Here is an 8,631-nt window from a genome sequence, read left to right as displayed (position 1 = left end):
TATGACTGGATCATATTGCTATTTGTACAATCAAGTTAATTAGGTTAAGTAAATCACTATAAAGGAAATATAAAAATTACTGTGGAGAAACAGAGCATTGTTTGCTCAGTGTACAGGAGTAATGTATGGGAAGGTCAATAGGGCAATTCCAAGGTTCCAAACTTGTGTGCCTTGTATGGGTTATGGGTGTATAGTAATATATTGATTCCCTCAACCTCTCAAGGAGGAAAGGTAGAGCTTAGGGTAGCTGGAATACCCAAACTGTTGGCCTTGTCCCAAGATCCTGAAATTATGGCCTTATTGGAATGGGAAATACAAGGAATGCTAGATCAAACTCAGTAATCTCAGGCTTACATTGTCAAGTTAGCATAGGCAAAATCCACTGAAAAGCTACTTAAGGACGAAATGAGGGAAACTACAGCTGGCAAAAGAATGAACAGCAAAGAAAATTTTAGAAAAGAAAAGAAAGGTTCAAAATTTCCATAAGGCTACTGCTTCAAAAGTTCTGTGAACTGCTAAAAATATATATATATTAAGAGAAAGCCATAAAAATCCTGAGGGTTTGGTGCTTGCTTTGGCAGCACGTATACTAAGATTGGAACTATACAGAGATTAGCATGGACCCTGTGCAAGGATGACACGCAAATTCATGAAGTGTTTCATATTTAAAAAAAAGAAAAAAAGAAAAAAAAATCCTGAGGGCTTGAATGACTTGTTCACTTTTCAACTTTTAAAAAGCTGGAGGTGAGATTTGAGTTGAATAACTGTCAGTTTTGTTGCAAGGTCAAATCTAAATGTTGAAAGGTAAAGAAGAACCAAGAGCAGAGTCATATTCAAATCAACGGGCTTTGCCATGAGCCCAAGTATTGTCCCTAGGTGTTTATCCTTAAGAGGGGAAAAAGCAAAATTCTGTAAAGTTATAAGCCATTAAAAAAAAATGAAATAGTGAACCATCAAATAACTTATGTATAGTGAACTCAAAGGGCATGGGATATCATGGCATTAGAACACAAAACTTTGAATAGAGCAAATCTTTCCAGGCCAATTTAGGTACCTTTTATTTTTTTCTAATGAAATAGTACAGGAAGGTAGAGACAAGACAGAAATAATGAAAGCTATCTATGTTCTTTTTACAAAGATTTAATTAATTCTACCCTAAAGGACTTTCTTCTTGATAAGCAAGAATTTTGCAGAATTGCATATAATATTTTGTTTGGAAAAAAACTGACTTTGACTTTTTATATGTCCATCTCAAATAAGGCCATAAATAGTATTTTCCAATAATCATTCCTAGAGTATGTTATGTTATAAAACTTATGAGAACCTGTCTTAAGATATTGAGAATATTCTTATCAAATACATAGATGAACCTCACCAGGTAGAAATATTAACATATAAGAAATAGATATAATTCGAAATGACATGATACCCTGGCCAAAGGTGGTTACTGAAAAAGAGAAAAAGTGATGAAATTTGATTCACATGAGGAAAAATAGTAAGCACACCTAAATGCAGAAGAGGACAGGATCTGTGTAGGGGAAAGTACAATGAGTCAAACAAGAGCACAGGTTTAATTTGAATAAATGGCAAAATGAAGGAATCTTTGTGCACTGCATATCATTCAATGGGCCTTAAATGTCTGCCCACCAGCTTTTATTCTATTTCAACAGAGGTATAACTCTGTGATTAGAACTCTGCTTACCAGTGATATAATTCTATGTTGGTCCCTCCATCTCTGAATCTCTGAGTCTCATGAGGACAGTGACTAAGCCCTTGTACCCTCCTTTCTACATTCCTGTGGACAGAGAAGTCTTTGGGGCCTCTCTATTAATTTTGTTGGATGGATCAATCATCAAATGTCAGCCTAAAATGCCATGTTAACTACAGTGAGAAATGTGGAATGTAGGAGGATTGCAATAACTGTTCAAAAACAATATGAGGCATTTTTAAATAGATCCCCCAAATTAATTTGGATTTATAAACATAAAAATAAAGTATGACCTGGATCCCTGTACACCTCGAAAAAGAGGAAAGTAAATAATTTGCTTGTCATCAAAAATTTATTGAGTTCCCTTACATGATGTTTCATAAATGTCCTTTAAATATTAACTTCACATTAAGGAAAGTATTTAAGGAGTTATGGTTGTTCCTAACTGATAGAGATTTAAGTTTTCCAGGCATTTTATTAAAATGCATCCCGAGAGTAGTATGGTGGGCTACCACAGAGTCATTAATTTCCATTTAGTTTCAGTTATTTGCCTAATTGCACATTAGCATTGTTTTTTTTTATTATGAATATGAAAATAAGCAGGACTATTCAGAACTCACATAGCACCCATTATATGCCACGTCTTCACTGGCCTTGGGGATATGGGGATTGTTGATACAATTCTTGCGATTGTTAGACTAGATAAGATCATGGATAGTTGAAATGCAGCTTCATTTAAATTGTGGACTGTAGAAAAGTTCCAATAATTGTAGATAAATGTTCCATGGAAAACAAAAACATTATAAAATAAAAATGATTAATTAGAAAATGATATTTCATGAGAAATGTGTATTTTCCAAATCTGGCCAGTCTTTGTCATTGACATGTTCTAAGAAACACTTCAATAAAGAAATAAAATGAAATTTGTTTATCCATTCCATCAAATGTTTTGATCAAAGGTCATTTTCTCCCAAACCTCATTAATTAATTTCTGCTCTATGAATTTAAACTCTGGCCTAGAGTCAGAAAGTTGACTAACTGGAAGGAAGCCTCAAAACTATTCTTGACACATTATGTGACCTTGGACAAGATACTTTAACTCTCAGAAATCCTGTTTCCTTAAATGTAAAATAAGCGAGCTGGTCTAGATGAGTCTCAAAGGGTTTACAGCTTTCAAGCTTGATCACACGAAGAAAAGATCTAGGCAAAAAGGAAGCTGCTTCTGTACAGATTTTCAAAATGAGTCTAGGTCAAGCCAAAGGACACATAATAATTGCATTAATGACTAGGACTGATAGAACGAATTAATTCTTCAAAAAAAAATAACATAGGCAAAAAAATTAAGAATTAAAAAATTGTGCTTTGCATTTAATCAGTGTTCCTTCAAGCTCAGGATTATAACATTTTAGCAGAAGACACCAAGAAACGTATTGTACGAGAAAGTTTAGTTAACTAACATGGTATCATTCACAAGGTGGAATTCACCATCGCCCTTCCCCATTTATCCCATATTCCTTTTAATTAGCTTCCAGCAATTCTTCTTCAACCCATCTATTTCAACCCAATTGATCTTTCTTCAACCTATACATTTATTTAGCTGTTAAAACTTGCCCAAAGCATTTACTCCTATGGTTTGGGTTCCGTGGGAACATGAAGGACTACTTTTTTGTTCATTTCGCTAAAACTATTAACCTGAAGGACCAAGGGAATCTCACTCTCCTCAATATTTTAGGATGAATACCTCCAGTTTTCCCTAAGTCTCCTCCAACAACAACAGCCCTTCTTACCTCCCAGATGTTCATGGAGATAAATACTGCTATTCCAGATTTTTAGAGCATGTGAGGTTTTCTAATCCCCATCTTGCCCATTTGTAAACTGAAGACCAGTGAGATGTAGTGATGTGCCTACCTAAGGTCTCACTGTTAAAGATCAAAATTTGAACACAGGTGTGTCTGAAGGTGGGAGTAGGGTGCTATGAGACTGACACCTGGAGGAAGATGCAACACCAGGCACATGGTTGTATCCCCTCCAAGCTTCCCCTTCTCTGTCATGCCTGAGGACTAGAAACAGCCTTGGTTACAAAATGAGAGGAAGATTCAGAATAGCTGTGGTATTAGGTTACATCTCTCTTGATTGCTTTGCTTCTTTCACATCTTCACAAATCTACCAGAGACTCCTAATTGCCGTAGCCTGTCCTTAAATCCTTTTCTCAGGAAGAAGTTCCTTACTGAGCCCATTCAAATAAATAAAATGACCCCATGCCTTGAAGGATTCTCTAGGGGTGGAGATAATGGACTAGCAAAGTACACCCAGAAAGGGAAATTAGGAAAATTGCTATTATTTAGATGGAAATGGTTTAGTAAATGGCTATTTTCCAATTTCAGAAATTTGAATATGAAAGTGTCAATCTCATGAGAGCTAGACTGTTAGTTGTTTTTGCGTTTGCATGTGTGTGTGTGTTGTTCAGAACTAAATTACTTTTTTTTAAATTCTAGTAACACATATACAACCTAAAATTTCTCCTTTTAGCCACATCCAAATATATAATTCAGTGCTGTTAAGTACAGTCACGACTTCCTACTACCATTACCACCCACCCAGTACCAAAACTCTTCCATCACCCCACATAGAAACTCTCCACAATTGAACCACCAACTCCCTCGTCTCTGCTGGAACTTAACCCTGGATAGCCATATGCTGAATGAACTCGCTGATATAAAATTTTTGGAATAAGCATATCCATAAAGTCAGAATCTAAGCTGATAATTTTAAGGAAGACTTTTTCTGAGTAGCCCTGTGGAAACTGAATGCGCTCCCAGAAAAGATCACTGTTCCCAAAGCTTGGCTTAAAGCACGATAGAGTTGTTGTCACCTGGAAAGATTAAGGTACAGGTCTGGGCAGCAAAGATGCTATGCTAAGGTTGGAGAGCAAAAAGAGAGACAAGAAGGACAGCACTGTGACTTCATCAGTAGTATTCATTTTACAAATTAGAATGATCTCAAATGCTTAAGAAAGTAGAATATGGTATTAACCACAGCAAAGAACAGACCGCACATGCTGCTCCGTAAAGATATGAAACCGTCTGACTGAGTACAATTCTTCTTCAAATGAGCTTGGTGGTTCTAAACAAGTATTTTACCATTTAGCCTCAGATCTGGGGCCCTTCTCATTTCATGATTTTAGGATTCTATTCTTTGATAAATAAAAGAATCTTGAGAGTTCAAGAAATATTTTAGAAAATCTACAGGAGAACCACAGAATAAAATATTTAACCTTCATCCCTATATTTGTTAATGCTCTTCAGAGAAACAGAAATGACTCATTATAGGAATTGACTCATATAACATAGGGATGGATAAGTCTGAATTTCATAGGGCAGGCTGCAAGTTGGAAATTTAATGAAGGTGATATTGAATTCACCTGAAGAAGCTGAAATCTTTGTTGAAAGTAGAGAGAGAAATTTTCTGTTCTGACTACTGAAATCATCAGTTCTCTTTTAAAGCCTTAAACTAGTTGGATGAGGAGACTCCTGTAAGGTCTGAAGACAATCTCCTTTGTTGAATGTAGATGCAACCAACCATAGATGCAAGTAACTGACTAACGATTTAAATCTGCAAAATACCCTCACAGTAACAATGAGGCCAGTGCTTATTTGACTAAACAACTGGACACATTAACCTAGCCAAGTTGACACATGCAAATAACCATCACACCCTCCTCTAAATATTAAGACAATTGTTGGTCTTTATCATCATCAGATTGTGAAGTGAATGTAATGAACAATTCATGTTTACTTCTAACTAAAATAGCCACTATAGTGATAGCATATTCTTCTATTAAGTTTATGGTCTGTGCACTGCCCATTATGCATTACCCCTAATTCTCACAGTGCATTTAGAAAGGAAGCATCCTCATCCCATTTTGCTGATGAGGAAGTTCAGTCTCTGAAATATCATATAATTGCTCCAGTTACAACTCATCTGGTAACTGCTGGAGCAGGGAGAAATGGGATGCAGGCTCTCTGACTCCAAGTTCCAATCTTTAGTGTTAACTAAACACAATGTTAACTTACCTGTGCTGTCTTGAAAAATAGTCCCAAGAGTAGAAAAGGACAATACCTGGACGTCTAAGTTTGGAACTCTGTACAAAGGAGCTGGCTAATATACAATTGATATTTGATTTGAAATCAGATTACCCAGGAATGGTCTTAAAATAACCAATGAGTTAAATAGGATTAGGATGGAAATACATCAATAAGTTTGATATTCTCTATACATAGGGAAATCATACAACTCAACAACAAAAGAACAAACATCCCAATTAAAAAATGGGCAAAAGATATGAATAGGCATTTTTCCTGAAGAGCAAATACAGATGGCTAAAAAGCACATGAAGAGATGCTCATTTTCATTAGCTATAAGGGAAATGCAAATCAAGACTACAGTGAGATACCACCTCACACCTATGAGAATGACTGCTATTAAACAAACTACAAATTTTGGAGAAGATGTGGAGAAATTGGGACACGTATGCACTGCTGGTGGGAATGTATAATGGTACAGCCGCTATGGAAGACTGCTTGGTGGTTACTTAGGAAACTAAATATCAAGTTGCCCTATGACCCAGCAATAGCACTACATGGTATATATCCAGAATTTCTGAAAGCATTGACACAGACATTTCACTCCAATGTACATAGCAGCATTATTCACAATCACCAAGAGATGGAAACAATCCAAACGTCCATCAACAGATGAGTGGATTAACAAAATGTGGTATATACGTATGATGCAATATTACACAGCAGTAAGACAAAATGACATCTTGAAGCACATGACAAGATGGATGAACCTTGAGGACATAATGCTGAGTGAAATAAGTAAGACACAAAATGATAGATACTGTATGATTCAACTTTTATGACCTTCAGAAAGGTAAAATTAGAGGCTTATAATGCAGAATATAGGGGGTCTAGAGATACATAGATGGTAAAGATGGGCGAACGCGTAGCAAATGAGGTTGAATTAAGATGTAAGGGAATAGATAGATGTGCAGGCAGTCCTCTAGTGGGTCTATAAGTAATGTGATTGAAAGGAGTTGCATGGACCTATGTGTCCCACTGAGTAACACTACAAATATAAATAAGTCCTTGCATGAAAAAATAAACAACAACAATAAAAAAATCAGACACTAGCAACAGGACGCCTGTTGATTTCCCTACTGTTTCTCACCAAAAGCCATGAAAGTCACACGTGTAGAATTCTAAGGTCAAAGAATAGGCCATGGGCCACGGTGGCTCAGCAGGCAAGAATGCTTGCCTCCCGTGCCCGAGGACCCGCGTTCGTTTCCCAGTGCCTGCCCATGTAAAAAAAAAAAAAAAAGAAGAAAAAGAAAAAAAGAATAGGCCATGAAAAAGATTTTAGAGTTCATTGGCCTAATATTTTATTTTTCAGATACAGAAAGTGCAAATTATTGCATGACTTGTTTATTCACCCCCAATTTGCTAGTTGATTTATGTGATCATGGGCTGGACCCAAAGTTTCCTAGATCCTTGGATGTCTCAACTGTGAAGGACCGGTGATAATAATAAAACCTATTACATAGGGGTGAATCAAGAATTAAATGAAGCAATGTATCGATATTGCCCAGGATAGCATGTGGCACAGTGAGAATATTCAGTAAGTGTTGACAAATTCCAGTTCACATCAAATATGTCCTTCAGAAGTCTGGAAGTCAGCACACCTGTGAAACTTCCCATATCTAATTGAGCGCACATGAGACTGCCTTCTTTGACTACCTATTACCCCATTATGCACCAGAAAACCTATGACTTAATTATAAGTTTTTAAGTCGTTCATGCACAAGGCTTTGATTCTCAATTAAATTTAAAGTTTCTGCAGAGCATATACTGTGATTTCTCCAGAATTTCCCATATCCTCCACAGTGCTGACTTCAATTTCTAGGTCATAGTAAGTTTCTCACGGTTAACATTTCACTGATTAATTAAAATTTTACAATTATTTTATCAATTTAAAGCATGCACCTTTCAAAAATTTAAATAGTTGATAAGTCTTACCATGGAAATTGTTCAGAAGGAGAAAATTCAAACCATTCCAGGGCAAGTCACCAGCAAAAGCACAACTCACACAGACTCTGATGGGAAGATGTTTTAGTCACATGAAGAAGAGACAGAGAGAGAGAGGTCAGCTTCCCTAGTGGGTGACAGTTCCCCATAGTCAGCAGGTCTCAGTCCATGATGACACAGGAAGGAACCACACTGTACTAGTGGAGGAACCACACTCCCTCCCTGCCAAGGATGGATACACTGAAAACAGGCAAGCTGGATGTCATAATACACTCCCAAAGGAGTCAGATTGTTTCCAGTGAATGGTTGCATATTTTTAGGAGAATAGGGGTAGGAGTCTAAGGCAATCCCTTAGCTACCAGTGCCTTGGGTTTTATCCCACCAGGTCTACACCTGGTCCTAAGCACAGGATGCATTTGCAGGTCACAAAGGAAGGTGGCAGGCCATGCTAGGACTTTCCCCTACCACAGAAATTATATTCCTTTGCTCCATCTTTCTCTCTTCTCTGACTTTAATTCCTCAAAAGAAAACACTTCAAACTATTTCACAGATGTTTCTTCTTGTATCATCCTCTATTTTTCTAAATAAAATATCTATGTTGCTAACTTTTGAGTTTCCAATTTCCCACTGTGGGGAAATAAGGATTTAACTTTCTTACTTGCCTCTCCTCCATCAACCAAGAAGAACTAACTTAGAGTTGTTGGTTACATCAGTATTCAGGGTTTATATCATTGTGACTACATGGCCAACCTAAGCCATGCCTGCATCTTAATTACTTTTATTATGTGTAAATCTTTTTTCTTCCCTAATGCTTTCACTCTCCTGGTTATCTATGCC

The 8,631-nt window shown here is 36.8% G+C and overlaps 1 non-coding gene across 1 annotated transcript; it reads left to right on the top strand.

The window, feature by feature from the left end:
• Window positions 1–565: 565 nt before the first annotated feature.
• LOC143678477 (U6 spliceosomal RNA) lies at window positions 566–669 on the top strand. The gene has a single exon (XR_013173284.1). It is a non-coding gene; the product is annotated as a U6 spliceosomal RNA (small nuclear RNA).
• The last annotated feature ends 7,962 nt before the right edge of the window (window positions 670–8,631 follow it).

The sequence above is a fragment of the Tamandua tetradactyla genome, chromosome 3 (assembly GCF_023851605.1).
Source record: "Tamandua tetradactyla isolate mTamTet1 chromosome 3, mTamTet1.pri, whole genome shotgun sequence".
Taxonomy (NCBI): domain Eukaryota; kingdom Metazoa; phylum Chordata; class Mammalia; order Pilosa; family Myrmecophagidae; genus Tamandua; species Tamandua tetradactyla.
Note: the sequence above shows the minus strand (reverse complement) of the source record. Positions and strands in the feature narration are given on the sequence as shown.